The sequence below is a fragment of the Protopterus annectens genome, chromosome 8.part0 (genome assembly GCF_019279795.1).
Source record: "Protopterus annectens isolate FY-2018-M chromosome 8.part0, PAN1.0, whole genome shotgun sequence".
NCBI lineage: Eukaryota > Metazoa > Chordata > Ceratodontiformes > Protopteridae > Protopterus > Protopterus annectens.
The window spans coordinates 349369203-349390995 of NC_056741.1; the positions used below are offsets into that span (position 1 = coordinate 349369203).

Genomic DNA, 21793 nt, shown 5'->3' on the forward strand with positions numbered 1-21793 from the left:
GAAACCACAGTAAAATATTTCTCCAAAGCCAACTTCATGCTTCTCAAGACAGAAGTGGCGAACTTCATGACACCCACAGTTATGACTGCTGAATCTTACACAAATGAACTCTATAAGCACTTACATGAGTGCATGGATTGTGCTATCCCCAACAGAACCAAGGCGCTATCCTCCAAAAAAGGAAGCCAATCTGGTGGTCCCCCTGCCATAAACAAACTCTACAATAGAAGGAAGAAACTGTTGCAAGAGAGAGTAAAATCCCATGAGTGGAGGAGCTCCCTAGTCAGCCTCAGTAAGAAGCCGTGATCCCTTATAAGGTCCTCCAAAGCTAGCTACGAAAACAAGACTGCCACTGATTCTATAGCTATGTCAAGAATCTCAATGGCAACACCCAGATCTGCTCTGAGTTACAGCACAATGGCACAAAAATTACAGAACCAACTGATATTGCCAGCATCCTGGCAGATAGGTTCAGTGCTAACTATATCCCCCGTCACCCCCTAAAGGGCCCATATCTATACAGGAAGAATGCAGAGTCCCTGTAATCACAACTACACAGGTAAAAGTAGCAATCTCTAAAGCCAAAAACACAGCATCCATGGGACCGGACAACATCCCAGACTGCATTTTACATGAACTTCAGAACAAACTGGCTCCCCACCTAAGCACCAAGTTCTGTCATAGCCTCACATCAGGCTTTGTGCCCACTGAATAGTGCAGAGCAACAGCTATCCCACTCCACAAAGGGGGAGCCACCACTGATCCTGGGAACTATCGCCCTATTAGCCTGACGAGCCTGGTCTGCAAGGCCATGGAACGTATCATCAGGGAATTCATAAACAAAGACGTTGGTAACCTCCAAACTCTGGACCCCACCCAGTTGGGGTTTGTGAAAGGCAGATCATGCCTTCTGAACCTGCTTGACTTCTTTGAGGCAGTCACCAAAGCTGTACAAGAGGGTAAAGTGGTTCACACAGCCTACCTTGACCTCACCAAGGCTTTTGACACCATCCCCCATTCTGGAATTATACCTAAACTCACTAAACTAGGTATAAATCCCTATGTCACAAGATGGGTTGCCAAGTGGCTCAATGACCGAACCCACACTGTAAAAGTTTCAGACTCCAAATCTGACTTCAAAACAGTGACAAGTGGAGTACCACAGGGTTCAGTCCTGGAACATCTCCTGTTTGGTATCTACTTCTCTGAAGTACAGGCTAACACAGAAGGCCTCTGGCTAACAAAGTTCACAGATGACTGCAAACTAGGAGCTATAGTAGAGTCCCCAAATAATGTGGACATCCTACAGAAGGGCCTCACTGAGACAGATGCCTGGTGTCAGAGCCATGGCCTCAAGCTCAATGCCAAAAAGTGCATCGTTATCCCCTTTAGTAAAACCTCTGTACCCATGAACAACCACATAGGCGGCAGTCTTCTTAACGCCGAATGTGTGATGAGACCTTGGGACCCAGATGCACAGTAGTCTCAGCTTTGACAATCACATTGCCACAGTAGTCAGGAAATCCTTCTATATGGCACACCTCATCACAAAAGGGCTCTCATCCAGGAAAAAACAGTTCATTGTTCTCCTCTACTTGACACTCATTAGACCCATTATAGAGTACAACGCTCCTTTTGGAATGTACCTCACAAGACATCTGCAGCAGCTGGAAAAGCCACAGAAGTACCTCACAAAGAGGATTACTGGCCTCAAACAGATGCCCTACACTGACCATCTCAAAAAACTCCAGCTTTACTCTATAGCGTATCGCCTACTTCGGGGAGATTTCTGCCTAACATATACAGTTATGTCAAACCCAGAGCTGTTGGACATGCTACACCTAAAGAAATCCCAATCCCTCCGAGCTACACGCTCTAGGGACCTAAACCTTGTCACCACAATAAACAGGACATGCTGGAGGGATAGATTCCTGTCCCAGAGACTTCCCATACTCTGGAACAAGCTACCCATCTATGTCAAGCAAACTTCCTCCGAAAAATCTTAATGAGTGGATAGGAAATACACCCCAGGGATCACTTCTGTGGCTCTGCTCGACAGGGGCACAGGAAATTAACTTTCTTGGGTTGGCATAAGCCAGGGAACTTTGTTGGCTAGGCTTACTTAGGCCCTTGGACCGATAGCCTAGTACCTACCTATGAACCTATGAATTGTGGGACTGCATACATATCTGCTGACCGCACAAGATCAAAGCATAGTGACAGTTCTGAAACATGAGGAGAATAAGTCTAAAATGACTTCCCTACTTAGTTTAGCAGAAGCATATAGGCATCAAGTGGGAATGGAAATCAAACCAGAAACAGATAATAATCAGGTAGCAAATAAATGTGCCAAAAAACAAAATAATTATAAGATGAAAGATCAGATGAGAAGGCAAGAATTGTGAAAAATGCATAAATACAATTGCAAGTATAGAAAAATCTTGAAACAACCTCATGCTAATCAAGATCGAACACAAAAATCGTTAAGAAGAGGTGAACTTAAATCAAAAGATGAAAAGTTAATATCGGTGGCCCAAGACAGTGAACAATGCACACACTGGTTTACAAACTCTACTGAATATGTGGGAGAAAATAGACAAATGCACATTTTGTGAAACAGAGTTAGAAACAGTTGCACATCTTGTTACTAGTTGTGATACACTAATGGCAGAAGACTTGTATACTGAAAGGCATAATAATGTGGCAAGGCTGTCGCACTGGGGATTTATGCAAACATTATAATAACGTAGTAGCTGAAAAACACTGGAAACATTAGCCACAAAGCATTATAGAAAATGAAGACACTTATATCACATGGGATCACCCATTACAAACAGTTCAAAAAATAGATGAGAAAACCAGCTATAGCAGTCCAAGACAAAAGTAGCATTAATCATTGAAATTGCTACACCCAGTGACTACAGTGTCTTACATACATTGAGACACAAAGTTATAAAATACCAGGATTTGCAAGCAGAAATTAGGGCAATGTGGAAGAAGGATACCCAGAAAGTTCCAATAGTAACAGGAGTAACGGGTCTTACTTCAGTCATACTTCGATATGTTACCAACACATGTAACTCCATATGAAGTGCAGGAGTCATCATTATGGGCACATTATGGGTGCTAGGAAGAATACTTCTGGCTAACAACAAAAACTGAACAATACTAATTTCATGAACGTGAATGATACTTTGACTTAAGAATGGGGTCCATCCCTATCATAGTATTAGAAACCTAAAAGACTTGAAGAAATTAGAAAGATAAAACCATCCTAATGGAGAGATAAGCAAGCAAAGGAAAGCAGTACTGCTGGAATTGAATTCATTCTTAAAACATGGGGAGTACCTTCATGAGGTGGACCCTGTTTTTACAAAATCTCACCAGGTCAACATTGACATATAAAGCAGCACAAAGAAAATACAAACTGCAGATAAAAGTCAGCTCCAAACAACAGCATGAAACACCAAAGAAAAAGAATGGTCTGGCTAAGAAGGCAAAGGTCAGCATATTAAATAAAGCAACTTTAATAAAATAAAAAACAAAATAGCTTAGCACTGTCACACTCAAGATGCTTCTTTAGATCAAACTCTAGAGATACAAAATGATTTAAAAAACAAAGTAACCAATGAGTTGCAACAACCAACAGGATCCAAGCAATCAAATCACTCCCTGGAATGTCAATGTAGCAATCTCCAAACTCTCAGTGCAGGTGTTAAAGGCACTGCACCATTCAGACCAGGTGCATTATTGGCTTACATTACAATCCATTTCATTTCTGCAAGCTCTATAACTTAGTGAATGATTGCAAAACCATAAATGAAAAAACATGCCATGGGTGGCAAAAAAAAAATGTTTAGAAAGAGGATTCGAATGACTGCCAATGCATATGTCACCAAGATGTTTTAAAATTCTCTCCTTAAACAGTCCGTTCTTCTTGCCCACATAAAAGGGGGGCAACATCTGCAAACTGCAATATATACTAAGCTGAAACTGTGGCAGTCAGCAAAAAATCTGGGGTATACTCAGTACCTGTACACAACCGCCACCAGTACGATTAGCCAACAGGGTGCTGACGGAAATTGGCTACTGTTGGCCAAAGGAGAAGAAGAGGGAGAAAGCATGCCCGAAAGCAGAAAGAGAGGAGGAAGGTTAGGAGTGTAGTAGTGAGGGGAGGAACTTTGAATGTTGGCAATATGAATGGTATAGGGGGAGAGAGCTAGCTGATATGGTGGAGAGAAGGAAGGTTGATATATTGTGTGTGCAAGAGACTAGATGGAAGGGGAGTAAGGCCAGACGTATAGGAGGTGGGTTCAATTTGTTCTATCATTGTGTGAATTGGATGAGAAATGGGGTAGGGGTTATCCTGAAGGAACACTATGCCAAGAGTGTTTTCGAGGTGAAAAAGAGTGTCAGACAGAGTAATGTTTATGAAGCTGGAAATTGATGGTGTAATGATGAATGTTGTTAGTGCATACGCTCTGCAAGTTGGGTGTGCGATAGATGAGAAAGAAAAATTTTGGAGGGAGTTGGATGAAGTGGTGGTGAGTGTACCCAAGGGTGAGAGACTGGTGAGTGGAGCGGATTTCAATGGGCATGTTGGTGAAGGGAACAGAGGGGATGAGGAAGTGATGGGTAGGTATGATGTTAAGGAGAGGAATGCAGAAGGTCAGATGGTAATGGATTTTGCAAAAAGGATGGACATGGCTGTGGTGAATACGTATTTTAAGAAGAGCGAGGAGCATAGGGTAATGTACAAGAGTGGAGGAAGATGCACACAGGTGGATTATATCCTATGCAGGAGGGCCAGTCTGAAGGAGAATGGAGACTGTAAAGTGGTGACAGGGGAAAGTGTAGTTAGGCAGCATAGACTGGTGGTCTGTAGGATGACGTTGGTGATCAAGATCAGGAGGACAAGTGTGAGAGCAGTGCCAAGGATCAAATGGTGGAAGCAGAAAAAGGGCGATTGTGAGGTGGAGTTCAGGGAAGAGTTAAAACAGGCAATGGGGGGCAGTGAAGAGTTACCAAATAGCTGGGTAACTACAGCAGATGGTAAGGGAGACAGCTAGAAAGGTGCTTGGAGTAACATCTGGACAGAGGAAGGAGGACAAGGAGACCTGGTGGTGGAATGAGGAAATACAGGAGAGTATATAGAGGAAGAGGCTGGCGAAGATAAAGTGGGATTGTAAGAGATGAAGTAGACAGAAGTATAAGGAGATGAGGAGCATGGCAAAGACAGAGGTGGCGAAGGATAAGGGTAAGGCATATGGACAGTTGTTATGAAAGGTTGGACACTAAAAAGAAGGAGAAAAGGACCTGTACCAATTAGCTAGACAGAGGGACCGAGCTGGGAAAGATGTGCAGCAGGTAAGGGTGATAAAGGACAGTGAGGGAAATGTACTCAAGTGAGGAGAGTGTATTGAGCAGATAGAAGGAGAACTATAAGGGGCTGATGAATGAGAGAAAGAGAAGGTTGGATAATGTGGGGATAGTGAAACAGATTAACAAGGAGAAAGTATGGACAGCTATGAAGAGGATGAAGAATGGAAAGGTTGTTAGTCCAGATGACATACCAATGGAAGCATGGATGTGGTTAGGAGAAATGGCAGTGGAGTTTTTAACTGGATTGTTTAATGAAATCTTGGAAAGTCAGAGGATGCCTGAGGAGTGGAGAAAAAGTGTTTTGTTACCTATTTTTAAGAATAAGGGTGATGTGCAGTGGGAGTGACAGATGCGTTTAAGGTGGAAGTGGGATTACATCAAGGATCAGCTCTGAGCCCTTTCTTATTTGAAACAGTGATGGACAGGTTGAGAGACGAGGAGGCCCCATGGACTATGATGTTTGCAGATGACATTGTGATCTGTAGTGAGAGTAGGGACCAGGTTAAGGAGACCCTGGAGAGGTGGAGATATGCTCTAGAGGGGAGAGGAATGAAGGTCAGCAGGACTAAGACAGAATACATGTCTGTGAATGAGAGGGAGGAGAGAGTAATGGTGAGGATGCAGGGAGTAGAGCTGGCGAAGGTGGATGAGTTTAAGTACTTGGGATCAACAGTTCAGAGTAATGGTGAGTGTGGAAGCGAGGGGAAGAAGAGAGAACAGGCAGGGTGGAAAAGATTGTCAGGAGTGATTTGTGAGACGGGCACCAGTAAGAGTGAAAGGGAAGGTCTACAAGAGGGTAGTGAGACCAGTTATGTTGCATGGGTTGAGACAGTGGCGTTGACAAAAAGGCAAGAGTCAGAAAGTACAGTTTTGTACCTACCATAAATGTAGATGTTCGAGTGCTAATACAGCTGCAGTCATAACAGATGGGTTCTCCTGCCGTCAGGCGGGTCCTCGGTCGGCTGAATTCCAAAGTCTAGGTCCGGCGTCGGTTGTCGTCGCTTCTTCCCTGACGTCAGTGCGCCAGGGGTATAAAAGAACCAGCCGATGCAATTTTCTTCAGTTTTTCTTGCCCCAGATGTCAGGTGCCCCCAGAAGGAAGGCAATACATAAATTTGTGTGATAAAGCAATGCATTATAATCAAAATACAGTAGTGCAAGCAAATACATCAAGAATGAAAACCCCAATCAGGTTGTATGAGGAGGTGTTAGCCAATAGGCCTGTCCCAAGAGGGGAAGGAGGGAGGGAAACCTGGACTGCAGCTGTATTAGCACTCGAACATCTACATTTATGGTAGGTACAAAACTGTACTATGTTCATCGTGCATACAGCTGCAGTCATAACAGATGGGTAGAATCCCAAAGCTAAGAAAGGGGTGGTAGGCACTAGGTGGAACTAGGAGGAGCCAGAATGCCCTGCAAGACTGCAGTGGTAAAGCCAGCTCTAGATTTGGAGTATAATGGAAGGTGGTAGTGCTTGGAAAAGGTATGCACAGAACTCCAAGTGGCTGCTACCAAAATATCTTTGGTAGGAACTCCTCTGAGAAAAGCTGCAGAGGTAGCCGTGGCCCTTGTGGAGTGAGATCTGATGCCTTTAGGTACAGTTTTGCCATGAAAGGAATAGCAAAAGCGTATGCAGTGGGCTATCCATTTTGAGATGGTCTGTTTGGAAATTGGCTTTCCTTGAGCTCCTATAGCATAGAACCAGAGAGCTGTTCTGATTTTCTGAAAGGCTTTGTTCTGTCCAAATAATAACGCAGTTGTCTGTGGATGTCCAAGGAATGTAGTAATCTCTCCCCTTTGTTTTGAGGATTAGGATAAAAGGTAGGTACCCTGGATACCACTTTTGGCATAAAGGAAGGGTTGGTTCATAAGGAAACTCTGTCCTGATGGAAGATGATGAAAGTCTGCACAGCCATGAGAGCTTTTAGTTCCGATACCCTACGAGCTGAAATAATAGCCAGAAGGAAAGCTGTTTTCCAGGACAAATATTGCAAATCTCATGAGGCAGCTGGCTCAAAAGGAGGCAAGATCAGCTTTTCTAGGATGAAATTGAGATCCCAAGCAGGTATTGGTTGTTTCCTTGGGGGTTTCAGATTCTTAGCCCCTCTGAGGAACTGTCTTAAGAGGGGCTGAGAGAATAAGGGTGGATCAGTGTTGTATTCTGCAGAAATGGCTGAGGCATGGATTTTGATGGAGGAGAAAGTCCACTGCTTAGCAGCTCAGCTAGATACTGTAATATTTGAGGTAAATTCAGTTTTCCAGGATCCTGGCCCTTTTTCTCATTCCAGACATAAAACCGTTTCCATTTTGCGGAGTAAGCTTTTCTAGTAGACGGCCTTCTGGCCTCCAAAATGACATCCTGCACCTCCTTGGAGAGTAGGGTCTGTTGTGATGCTAAGGAATCTTCCATGCGGCTAGATTGAGTGTTTTTAGCTGACTGTGAAGAGTTTTGAAGCTGTGCCGAGTCAGAAGAAGAGGCATTAGAGGTAGGGTCCATGGTGGTGAATGCATCAGGCTCCTCAGGAGTGGGTACCAGTGTTGTCTTGGCCAGTCTGGAGCAATGAGAATCATCTTTGGTCTGTCTGCTCTGGTTTTTAATAGAACTTTGGGCAGCAGAGGAAGAGGTGGGAAGGCATAAACTGTCACTGATGTCCAACTGAAAGAGAGAGCGTCCACTCTCCAGGCCTTTGGATGAAAAATCCTTGAGCAGAATTTTGTCAATTGGTGATTTTTGTGGGAGGCAAAGAGATCTATGTCTGGCCTTCCCCATGCTTGAATTATCTCTGTAAAAACTTGAGGATGCAACTTCCATTCATGTGGATCTGTCATATTTCTGCTTAGGTTGTCTGCCAGCTTATTTTCCTTGCCTAGCAAGTACTGTGCTTGTAGTTAGATTTGTAAGTCCAGGGCCATGTTCCAAAGTGACATGGCCAGTCTGCATAGGGGGGTATGAATGGGTTCCTCCCTGTTTGTTTATGTACCACATTACTGTGGTGTTGTCCGTCCTTATCAATACTTGACCTGGTTGCAGAAGGTCTTTGAAAGCTATAATAGCATTTATTACTGCTAGCATTTCCTTTTGATTGATGTGTAGGTGCTTTTCTTTTTGGGACCATTTGCCCTGAATGCACCGATCTGTCATGTGCGCCCCCCAGGCGTAGTCCGAGGCGTCTGTTGTGATGACTTGATTTGCTTGAGGCTTGCTGAATGGCAGACCTGTGTTTGTTTGGCATGCTTGAGCCCACCACAGAAATTCCTTTTGAAGACATGGAATTAGTGGTATTATTGTTTCAAACTGTGGCTGTGTTGAGACCATAGGTTTTTCAGGTACCATTGAAGTTTCCTCATATGCAGCTTTGCACATGGGATTAGTAAGATGCAAGATGCCATGAATCCCAGAGCCTGCAGGATTTTCCTTGCAGTCAGCCTGGTGCAATTTGCTAGTGTTCTGAAGTATTGAGTTAGTTGCCCCTGCTTCTCTGGCGTGAGGTAGGCCATCTGGGTGTTTGTGTCCAAGTTGGCACCCAGGAAAATTATTTTCCGAGAGGATATTAGCCTTGATTTCTTTTTGTTGACTGTGTATCCCAGAGAATTCAACAACATTATTGCATAAGCCAGATGTTTCAGAAGAATGTGCTTGCTGTCCGCTTGGATCAGGCAGTCGTCCAAATAGGGGTATTTTCGTATCCCTTGAAGTCTGCAGTAGGCAATTATTGATGCCAGGCATTTCATGAATACTCTGGGCGCAGTAGATAAGCCAAAGGGCAATGCAGAGAATTGATAATGGGTTGAACCTGCAAGAAATCCGAGGTATCTTCTGCAATTTTGTCTGACTGGGACATGCAGGTATGCCTCCTTGAGGTCCAATGTTACCAGCCAAGACTCCTTGCCCAGCATGGGAAGAAGCTGCTGTAGAGTGAGCATCTTGAATTTTGAATGCAGTAGAAATGTGTTTAGGATGGATAGGTCCAAAATAGGTCTCCAATCTTTTCCCTTCCTTGGTACCAGGAATAGTCTGGAATAAAAACCTTGACCTTGTTCGTGCGTAGGTACCTCTTGAATAGCTTTCATGTCTATGAGATTTGAAATTTGTCCTTGTACCTCTGCCCTTTGATTGTGTGGCAGGTTTGGCATGCCTCTCATTTTTGGAAGGGTGTGAAAATGGAATCTGTAGCCTCTGTTTATAATGTCCAGGATCCATTTGTCTTTTGTGACAATATGCCAATTTTTTGAAAATAATGCCAGTTTTCCACCTAATGGTGCTGCCATTTGAGTCTTGCTTGGCATGCAAAGGGGAAAGTCATTGGGCTTGCTTTCTGAATGGTTGCGAGTTATCCTCACCACCTCTTTGTGTAGGAGCTTGCCATTGTCTGCCTCTAAACGATCCTTGGGATTGCCCTCTGCCCCTCGAGCCTGTATCTACCTCTTTGGGGTCTGTCCGTGGCTGGAAAGGACCAATTTTTGGAAGGCCAATTTCTACTGAAACGTGGGGGTTGTACCTGTAGAAAATCTTTCACTGTTTACATTGATTTAGCCTTTTCCTCCATTTTCCTTAATACCTCCTCAGCATTAGCACCAAATAATACATACTTTTGTAGAGGGGCATCTAGTAGTTTAGCTTTGACATGATCTGGTAAGGTTTGTTCCTTGAGCCAGGCATGCCTATGTATGACTGATCCTGTAACAGCAGCTCTACATGAGGCCTCTAGAGCATCAAAACCACATTGTAAGGTATGTTTACCCACTTGTTCTGCACTATGCATCAAATCCTGCAACTCCTTCAAGTCTGATTGGTCAGGTTGTGACATTTTACTTCTCAATTGTGATAACAAAAACTGTTGGTATTTTAGCATATGGAACTGACAGTTTAAGGCCCTCATGGTTAAGGTGGCCGAGGTACATACCTTTTTTCCCCACCTTTCTAAGGATCTGGAATCTCTCTCGGAAGGTAATGGATTTTTAGCAGTGGAGGCCTTAATTCCCTTGGGGCCCTGTGAGATAGTTTCTGGGTCAGCAGCATGGCTTTTGTATAGAAATTGGTGCGAGTCAGGAACCCTGTAGTACCTGTCAGGCTATACTGGAGCTGGAGGTAGAGAATCCGGGTTTAGGCAGGCCTCAGAGTACACATCATCTAGTTTGTCCAAGACAGGAGGTATCGCTAGAGGCCTGTGCTGAGGTAGCAAGAGAAATTCCCTAAGCCTTTTCTTGGAATCTGAATAATCTTGGCCTTCCCAGTGGAAGTGTTCCCTTAAGGTATGCAAAGTTTCCCCAAATGAGTAATCCTCGGAGACAGAGGGGATGGACTCCTCAGCATCAGAATCTTCAAAAGGGGAGTAAGAATGTTCCTGATCATCAGAGTGCTCTGAAAGAAGGGAGCCTTGATCAGAGGAGGGGGATTCTTTCTCCACTCTGGGCCTTTTGTCCGGGGGGGGGGTTGAGAACCCCTGATAAGAGTAATCAAATCCTCAGCCATTTTAAGCATCTGTTTTTTAGGCATGGGGCCTGGAGATGGGCCCCTGTCTAGCTTGTCTCTTAGAATGCATGGCTGCTTTAGACTTAGTGTAAGCCTTGATGGAAAAAGAAGAGGAAAGTCTGAAGACACCTTGAGAGGAGGTAGACCTGTCCACATTTTGAGATTCACCACCAAGAGTGGCTTCGGTATCTGTAGTCGGGGTGTGGGCCGAGGAGCCTGCGACCTCAGGCACAGGAGACACCGTCAATGTAGTGTCGTCGGTAGTCAGGGGCTGCGTAGGTGCCTCGCTGAGAACCGGACCACGTGTAGTCGGCTTTGGTGTGGTGTCGGTAGAGGCCGCGGACCTCGTGTCGGTCCTTGTCTCTGCGTTTTTTAGACAAAACTGGAGTCGGAGTATCCGACGACATAATATAGTTAAATTTTTTGCCAAAATAATGCTGGGCGAACTCCGCCCGATGCTTAATGGTGCGTTTGTTGAATGTTGCACAAAAGCGACAGACCGAGACATCGTGGTCTGGGCCTAAACAAGGAATACAGAGGGAATGGAAATCCTTATGCGGTATTTGCTTCCCACATGAAATACAATTATTAACTTTGTCTGACATCGGTCTGAGGCAAGAAAAGTTTCCCCAACGGGGTACTTGGTTTTCAACAAGACTTCGGTTGCAAAATTTTCGTAATTTTAGGAGCTGGCCGACCGGCACTTGCGAACTGCTTCTGCTTCGGGCAACGTGCGGCAAGAAAGACCGACGAAAATGGCGTTGGCTGGTTCTTTTATACCCCTGGCGCACTGATGTCAGGGAAGAAGCGATGACAACCGACGCCGGACCTAGACTTTGGAATTCGGTCGACCGAGGACCCGCCTGACGGCAGGAGAACCCATCTGTTATGACTGCAGCTGTATGCACGATGAACATCTGGAAGTGGCAGAGTTAAAGATGCTAAGATTTGCAATGGGTGTGACAAGGATGGAGAGGATTAGGAATCAGTATATTAGAGGGTCAGCTCAGGTTGGACAGTTTGGAGACAAAGTCAGAGAGACGAGATTGCTTTGGTTTGGACATGTGCTGAAGAGGGATGCTGGGTATATTGGGATAAAGGATGCTAAGGATGGAGCTGCCAGGTAAGAGGAAAAGAGGAAGGCCTAAGATAAGGTTTATGGATGTGGTGAGAGAGGACATGTAGGCAGTTGGTGTGAAACAGATGATCCACTGTGGCAAGCCCTAACGGGAACAGCCGAAAGAGAAGAAGACTCAGTACCCATAACAGGATGTACAAATGTTCTCAAAATTACAAGCTTTGCAGGAATAGCAGGGAAATGTTCTTATCCTGTTAAATCTCAAATTAGTCTTCACTTTAGGCTCATAGCACAAATGTCTTTTCAACACGCATTGGCAATCAGTCCAATGTCCTTACTAAACATATTTCTTGCAATCCAAGGCATATTTTTTTTTAATTTCTGGCTTTGCAATTGGTCACTACAAGTTCTAGAAGGGGCAGTATCGTTCACATGACTGAGCTTGCAGAAATAAAATGGATTACAACTTTGCAAGCCAAAAGGACACTTGGTCTCCATGGTGCGATGCCTTTAAAAGTTGTACTGAGAGCTCAGAAGTTGCTACATTTACAGTCCAAGCAGTGACTTGACTGGTTGGAGCCTGCTGGTTGTTTACTGGTTACTTTGTTTTTCAAATTGTTATTCTGTAACTCTAGAGTCAGATCTGAATAAGTGCCTTGAGCGTGAAAGCGATAAAAAAAAAAAATTATTAGTTTATTTTATTACAGCTACTGTAAATTATAATACATCCACATGGTAAAGTGTTATAGGTCTAGAAATGAATGTTTGTTTACATATGACCATAAAATCTACTACTGTGTATACTTGTCTAGAAGTGTATGTATTGTTTAGGTGCAACTTAAATCATTTGATACAAAAGAAATAAACTTCTGCTCCACTGGAATAAACTCTTCCTTTATTCTCCAACATTACAAATGAGCACTTTCGTCTGCTCAAGGCAGACTTCATCAGATAAAAAAGTCACTGGTACACAGTATTTTTATATAAAACCATTCAATTAATAATTGAATTAAGTTCACACTATTGAATACCTTAAAGGTATATTATGTTCTGAATTTTCAACCTAAAATTCACTTAAAACAGTTTGAATCCATCAAATACCTGTACAATCTTTTGAACATAAAATAAACTTTGCTTTGTATGTATGCATATTTAAATATTGAATGAAAGTAATTGAAATCTACAGTTTTTTTATATAAGTATGTACATTAGGAACTACTAAAAGTATCATAATGTGTATATTATACTAATGTTCATTCTCATCAGGTTTAAAAAAAATGTTTGCATAAATATTTTTCTTTGTGTTTCCATGATGTGTAGCTGAATGTCCATTTTTGACAAACATTCGTTTTAGTTTTAAAAGAAACTAAAGACTGAAAATGTACACAGAATCCGGTTGAAACTGTGTGCATTCAAAAAATGTATACCCAAATCTATAATGGAACTGATGTAAAAAACATCAAACACTACCCGCCTTACCCTCCAAGATAGCCTTAATATTGATGTATTCATTTAGACCAGGTCTTATATTAGACCCGAGTCTCAACTGCCATCTTATTTCTTTCTGTAATAAGAGGTTCTTGATGTCACCTCCCCTACTGTCCATATTAACCAGGTCCAGGATGCCAAATTTAAAATCTGGGGTAGAATTGCAGGTCATGGTGCGTTTGTAAAGGGCACTAGTTTCCTTCTTGGTTCTAATATCATTCCTGTGTTCGTAAATTCTGTCCTTTAGTGCTCTTTCAGTTTTGCCCACATAATATGATGGACAATGATTACAAGTGGCCAAATACACCAACATCCTGGTCTGACAATTACCCCTGCAAAACTTAATTCTACTACCCAAACCATTATTCAAGGTGATGTTCCCTGCCTGGTTAATATATGAACACTGTCTGCATCTACCGCATGGATTAGTCCTCATTTCATATCTCCGTGCAGTTACCCCTCTTTCCAGAGATTCCTTAAAATTCATGCCAACCTTATGTATGAGGTTTAGACGAGTTAGATTCCTTCAATGGATCCAATGAAGTTTTTTTTTAGGTCCCAGGAGATCAGTGCGTTTGGCCAGCAAGGCTCAGTTCTTTCAGAAGTCGAACCCCACCCGAATTTCACTGGGAACAATTTTGGTTGGAAAAACAAGGGGAGAAGGGGCAGATAGACACTATAAAGGTGGACCCCAATGGAATATTATTTGAGTACAGGGGTTTTAAGATATATAATTATACTGACTTGGAGTTGGACAAAAAGCATTTTGAATTATTTTCCAAGGGATTTAAATTTGTTAAATCTAAAAAAGGAGACCTAGCTGATATTTTTGATAGATTTTAAATTGTATCTCAGGAAATTAAACTTGAAATTGATCCATAATAAAAACAACAAAAAAGATTCTACGAGGGAACCAGGGGACAACAATATTAAAAAAATGGTAAGAAGCAGTACGTTCAACCCCCCACTTCATCCGGTTATCAGTGCTTTTGAAAATATAGTCACTACTGAAATTTATGAAAAGTACGGCAATAGTAGGAGTTTGGCACAGCACAATTTGAATAGGGAAGAAGAAATGTTATTAGAGAGCTTAACAAGGGAAGTCAACATTAGATTCATGGAGCCTGACAAGGGTGGGGGACTTGTCATGTTCAATCGTGAGGATTACAACAATGTTTTAACAAAAATATTAACAGAGGATAGTACCTACACAACAGTGTCCTACAACGAGATTCAGATAGCGTATAGTAGGATAGATTTCCTTTTGGAAGAATATTTGATTGAAAATCGAATAGATCAGCAAACATATTATTTTTTGAGACAAACCCATCCAACCATTCCAGGGTTTTTTGGTATACCAAAAATTCACAAAACAATAATAAGACCTCCTTTTAGACCCATTGTTTCAGCAAGAAAATCTAAAACGCATCCATTAGCTGTCTTTATAGATCAAAGTATTAAAAGCATTGTGGTCAACCAGAACCATTTGGTAAGAGACTCATGGGATTTCTTAAGAAAAATTCACAGCAATCTTTGGTCTGAAATAAGTCTTTTTGTTACAACTGATGTAAAGGATCTTTTTTCCTGCATTCCTAGAAGTGAGGGCTTTGAATATTTTGAGGAAACTGTCAACAAATACTCAGATTTACCCGTAGAGAAAAAATTATTGACCCTTGAACTAATGGAGGTAGTGTTAGACAACAACTTCATAGTGTTTGAGGGCGAATATTATAAGCAGGTGAGTGGTGTCGCTATGGGGGCAGCTTGTGCCCCCATTTATGCCAACCTGGTTTTATTGGAATGGGAAAATAGATACATATTTCAGAGCCAGTTTGCATGTTACATCAAAACGTACCTTAGGTTTTTGGATGACATTTTTGTCATTTGAGAAGGGACGCTGGAAAAGTTAGAAGAATTTCTAGGATATAGCAACAGGTCCACGACTTTCCTATCTTTTACACACCAAATACACAAGAATAGTATTAGTTATTTGGACATTACACTCACGAAAACAGCAAAGGGTTTTAAATCACAGATTTTCAGGAAACATACTTGGTGTAACAGCTACCTTCATTTTGACAGCCAGCATCCTCATTACCAAAAAAGAAGTATTGTCAAAGGACAGGCAGTCAGAGTAGCTAGGATGACCTCAGAATTTGATGATTTATTGCAAGAATTTATTTTCCTGGGTGAGAAATTCATCGAAAGAGGTTATCCGAGGAAAATGGTTGGAGAGATTTTGAGTGAGGTATACAAGGGATGGGGTACTAGATATAAGCCGTTGCTGGGTCAACATTTGATAAACAATAAAAAAACAACTGATGAGCCTAAAGATTTTCTAGGGGCGTGTATTATTGAATATAACAACTTTTCGGACCATTTCATTCAAACATTGCAAAACAATTGGTAAATTTTAAAAACTAACAGTGATATAATTGAAATTGTTGGGAACAAACCCATAATCATACAGAAGGTTGGCATGAATTTTAAGGAATCTCTGGAAAGAGGGGTAACTGCACGGAGATATGAAACGGGGACTAATCCATGCGGTAGATGCAGATAGTGTTCATATATTAACCAGGCAGGGAACATCACCTTGAACAATGGTTTGGGTAGTAGAATTAAGTTTTGCAGGGGTAATTGTCAGACCAGGATGTTGGTGTATTTGGTCACTTGTAATCATTGTCCATCATATTATGTGGGCAAAACTGAAAGAGCACTAAAGGACAGAATTTACAAACACAGGAATGATATTACAACCAAGAAGGAAACTAGTGCCCTTTACAAACACACCATGACCTGCAATTCTACCCCAGATTTTAAATTTAGCATCCTGGACCTGGTTAATATGGACAGTAGGGGAGGTGACATCAAGAACCTCTTATTACAGAAAAAAATAAGATGGCAGTTGAGACTCAGGTCTAATATAAGACCTGGTCTAAATGAATACATCAATATTAAGGCTATCTTGGAGGGTAAGGCGGGTAGTGTTTGATGTTTTTTTACATCAGTTCCATTATAGATTTGGGTATACATTTTTTGAATGCACACAATTTCAACCGGATTCAGTGTACATTTTCAGTCTTTAGTTTCTTTTATAACTAAAACGAATGTTTGTCAAAAATGGGCATTCAGCTACACATCATGGAAACACAAAGAAAAATATTTATGCAAACATTTTTTTAAACCTGATGAGAATGAACATCAGTTTAGTATACACATTATGATACTTTTAGTAGTTCCTAATGTACATACTTATATAAAAAAAACTGTAGATTTCAATTACTTTCATTCAATATTTAAATATACATACAAAGAAAAGTTTATTTTATGTTCAAAAGATTGTACAGGTATTTGATGGATTCAAACTGTTTTAAGTGAATTTTAGGTTGAAAATTCAGAACATAATATACCTTTAAGGTATTCAATTGTGTGAACGTAATTGAATTATTGAGTAGTTTTATATAAAAATACTGTGTACCAGTGACTTTTTTAATCTGATGAAGTCTGCCTTGAGCAGACGAAAGCGCTCATTTGTAAGATTGGAGAATAAAGGAAGAGTTTATTCCACTAGAGCAGAAGTTTATTTCTTTTGTATCAGTCAATTTTCTTCTTTGGAGTTTTAAATCATTTGATGTCCAATTGTTTTTGAAGCTTTTCTCCCTAGGCCTCTATTGAAATTGTGTTCCTGACCCAGTGGGATTTTCCCAGTCACCAAATGTCAGTCAACAAGTCAATGGATGGTGCAGTGGTGCAGCTGTAGCACTGTCACCTAACAGCAAGAGGTTCTCCTGTTCGATTCTCAGCTGGACTGCCTTCTGTGCGGAGTCTGCATGTCCTCCCTGTATTCATATGGGTTTTCTCTAGGTACTCTGGTTTCCCTCCCATGTTACAAAGATATGCGTCTGGAGCATTTCTCCCTAGGCCTCTGCTGAAAATTGGCTTAATTCCAAGTCAGGCTTTCCCAGTAAATAATTTAATAAATTGGCCTCTTCCTTGTTATTCAGACTGTTCTGTATCTTTAGCAGTTCATACTGTGTCTGGAGCTGAAGTTTAGCTGTAGCTTGTATTTTCTTTGTTCTGCTTTGTTTTATTTGTGTGGTACTGCTACAACCCATGGGCAGGAGGGGGCGTTTTGGAATTGGAATACAATTCTATAGACTCGGGTGTTCATTCACTGGTTTGCCATTTGAACAAGAATTTTAACATTGAAGGTAATCCATTGCTATGGATGAACTTTACAGAAGTTACAGATGATGCTGCCAATGTCTCTTTAGACCTGAATGTTTTAATTCCAAATCAAGGGAACTTGTGAGTAATTTTATTTAAATTGAAAAGGCTTCAATGGCATGTCTACATTTTGAGGCATGCCTACACTACAGGGTTATTCCTAGAGGACTTAGAGTGCTTTGTATGCCCACTTATGGTGATGTACACTCAGAACTTTTAAAGACATGGCAATCTTGAACTGGGTTTTAACTATATTACACTCAACAGAATTTTTTTTAAACCTAGTGAAGCAGAGTTAGTTACTTTAATTGAAAAGACTCAGTCTCAGTTCGATGATATGTTCAGGTCTGATGTTTTTTAATCCAGACTTGATAATATTTATAGTAACATTTCTGCATATGACTTTAAAGTGCAACAGCAAAAGAGAAAGAAGCTAGAATGACATTTTATGGATTTCAAAAAAGGCAACATTTTCACCTGGCCACAAAACCAGGCCATGGAAACACTGACTTGAGAAATAGCCCTGACAGCTGACATTCCAGTGAAAGAAGCAAGGGTGAGAGGTAATTTTCTAATTACTGATACTTCTGTTAAGTGTGAGGTGAATGACTGCTCTGTTAACAGTATTGCCCTCAATGGAGGGAATATAGAAAATTGCAAAAAAAAATCTAGGAGCTCAGAGTAAGGAGCCCTAAACCACCAACACATTGTTTTCCAGTTCAGCTTTTCCAGAGCTACCAGTACCTGTCAAACACCTGGTGTCGTCCAAGGGAGGATGATTACAGAGTAAAGGGTGGAAATGACAGAAGATATCCCAAAATCAGAATTACACCAACAAGACCTCATGGAATTAGGTAATAATTCTCTAATATTCAATTTATCCTTGGCTGTATTAAATGAACAGCAGATGCGGCTACTGCATAAGGAGCTATCATTTGTACCTGCTAAACCTAACCCAACTGATGTCATTTTCAATATCAAGCTGTTTATCAGAAATGTGATGTTGAAGACCTTGTATCCCAGTGATGGTCACATAGGTTCATGGGTGTTTACTAGGCTAACGACCACAAGGGCCTTTTTAAGCCTAGCCATGCATCCCAAACTTCTGATAAGTTCTGATACCCTTGATAAGTGTAAGCATGGGCCTGGAACATGAACCATTAACAGGCTGCCTGTGTCCATTAGAGACACAGGTGCCAAACTATGGATGAATTTCCTGTTTCCCATCCAACTGTCCAAGCTGCACTTGAATTCAGTTAGGGAGGACCTCTGCTTCACATGGATAGGGAGCCTGTCCCATAGACAGGTTAGTCTCTGGGATATATACCTATCTCTCCAGCAGGTCCTATTTATATCACAGGCAAGTTTTAAGTCTTTAGAATGGGTAATTCTGGTGCTGTTTGTTTTGTGGATAAACAAGAGGTCCATCGGAGTGGTGTTTGACAATGCCTTGTATGGCAGAGGCACTGATCTCCCCCTCAAAAGCCTGTAGGCGACAGAATACAGGGATACAGTCTGGTGGTGGTGGTCTGCATAGGACATTTTACTTAAGCCCTGTATTTTTTTTAGTGAGGAACATCTGTGGACATTCCAGTTGTTGGATATGCCTGGTTAGGTACATACCAAAGGGAGCATTGTACTCGATAGGTCTGATGAATGCCTAATACAGTGGAACAATTACTTCCTTGGACTTAGATGCCATACCTTTGTTTAGAAGTTGTGCAACATAGAATTCCTCACCACTGCAGACACATGATGGTCAAAGGCTAGATTACTATCTATGTGTGCCCCTAAGTCCCTGACTGCTGGGTCCACTCTAAGGGGTGTGTTGTCAATCAATATCATAGCTACCAGGGATGGATGACGTCACAAACGATACTATTATGCATTTCTTAGCATTTAGTTTTAATATCTTTAAATGGCAATTTTTAAGAACATCTTGGCTCCACTCTGATGACACCAACATTAAACTAGCCTCTCAAAGGCTAGAGAATGAACTTGTTGACAGGGCCTATCATTGTAAAGAGGTACACAAGCAAATGGTTGACAGATGGGTCCTTAGATCTACAGTTGGCAAACCTTATTTTTTGAGGAAAGGACCCAGAATTAATGATTTGTCTGGAAAAATAACACAAATACTAGACTAACGCTTACCTACTCAAGCATCAGTAGGATATGTGACATTGTTTAAAAAAATTGGCCCATAACTTTGACAGATGACAATATTAGACATATAGTTGGTAACAAACCACATTTCTGTTTTAAGAATGGTCTCTCATTAAAAGACAGCCATGCTACGGATCTGAAGTGAAGAATAATCTAACATTTAACAGGATAGGAAGATTTCCCTGCTATTCTTGTAAAGCTTGTAACTTTATTTCAAATTTGAGAACATTTGGACAGCCTGTTAGGAGTACTGAATATACCTCCAGGCTTTATGCTGACTGCCGCAGTTTCAACTTAGAATATATAGCAGTTTGTAGATGTTGCCACATTTTTATGTGAGCAAGATGAACAGACTGTTTAAAGAGAGAATTTTAAAATATCTTGGTGAAACACGCATTGGTAACCAGTCAAATGCACTTACTAAACATATTTCTTGCCATCCATGGCATGTTTTTGTCATTTATGGCTTTGCAATTGGTCACTATAAGTTATAGAGGTGTCAATATTGGTTATATGACTGAGCTTTCCGAAATGAAATGGATTGTAACATTACAAGCCGATAAGGCACCTGGTCTCAATGTTGCAGTGACTTTAAAAACTGCATTGAGAGCTCAGAGACTGTTGCATTGACATCCCAGGGAGTGATTTGATTGGTCATATCTTGTTGGGTGTTGCAATTCAATGGTTTTGTATCTCTAGAGTTAAATCTGAAGAAGTGCCCTGAGAGTGAAAGCACTAATCTGTTTTATTGTTTTTCATTTTATTAAAGTTGCTTTATTTAATATGTGACATCTGCCTTGTTGGTCAGACCTTTCCTTTTCTTTGATGACACTCTGTATATACTGTATTTCATATAGGATTTATCATGGAGAGAAGTATTCACAAATAAAGACAGCAGGGTATACAAGTTCATCCATCATCAACTCCTTTTTCACATTTTACAGAAATGTTGGGGTTTCACTTTAACAGTGAAAATCATCTCTAGCAAAGGTTTACACTGCCGGGGGGCTAGCACTGCCATGGTAGTTCATCCGTACCACAAACACAGAAAGACACGTGAGCACACACAGACACACACACAAACTGACAGACGACACACACCTAGGGCCGATTTATTGTGTCCAATCCACCAGGTGCATGTCATTGGAATGTGGGAGGAAACCCACACGACCACAGGGAGGACATGCAGACTCCAGAAAGAAGGCACTCCAGCCGAGAATCAAATCAGAGAGCCTCTTGCTGCGAGGTGACAATGCTAACCACTGCACAAAACCCAGGATAAAAACATGTCCAGTCCTGGTAGGTGCACTGATACCAGGACTGGATAAAAATGACAGTGTAGAATCCTCAAGATGCAGAAACATTTCTACAATGGGGGATAGGTCAGGCTTAGGGAAAGGATAGCCCCACTGTTGTAGTAGTCCACAAAAACTGACAGGCTAAAAAAGAGACGCAAAGATGATGAGAATAAGAAAGAAATTATTCATTGTTACTATTGTGCAAGAGGCCCAGAATTTCCTGACACAAGATACACAAAAAGTTTAACAAATAAGTTAGAGGAAATAAAAATACTTGCACACAAAAAAAACCTGTCAAAAGCTTCAAGTAAAAATTTGTGTTCACTAATACAAAAGATTTATGAAAAACGTTATACAGACCAAGAAACCTTGGGTCATTAGGAAAAAAGTGAATGAGGAAGTGCAAAGATATAAATGACAATTTAGAGATTTTTGAAAGGTACAAAAGAGAACTATGGGGATGTGAAAGAAAAGGTGATCTGATATTGTGCAATATTTATTCAAAGAAGAAAGCCAAACAATACAAAAAAGTTCCAAAGATATTTGAAGAGAAATACAGACAAAGTCATCCAGATATGGAAAATGTTCACAATACAAAAAAATAAGATCAGAAAGGCCACACCTCTCAACTGTCAAGATTTTCAAAGAATGTCCAGATTGTTGTCACATTTTTGG

The 21793-nt window shown here is 41.2% G+C and overlaps 1 protein-coding gene across 1 annotated transcript in view; it reads right to left on the bottom strand.

The window, feature by feature from the left end:
* CASP2 (caspase 2) overlaps nucleotides 1-21793 on the bottom strand; it is a 672789-nt gene that overhangs the window by 472690 nt on the left and 178306 nt on the right. The window lies entirely within an intron of this gene.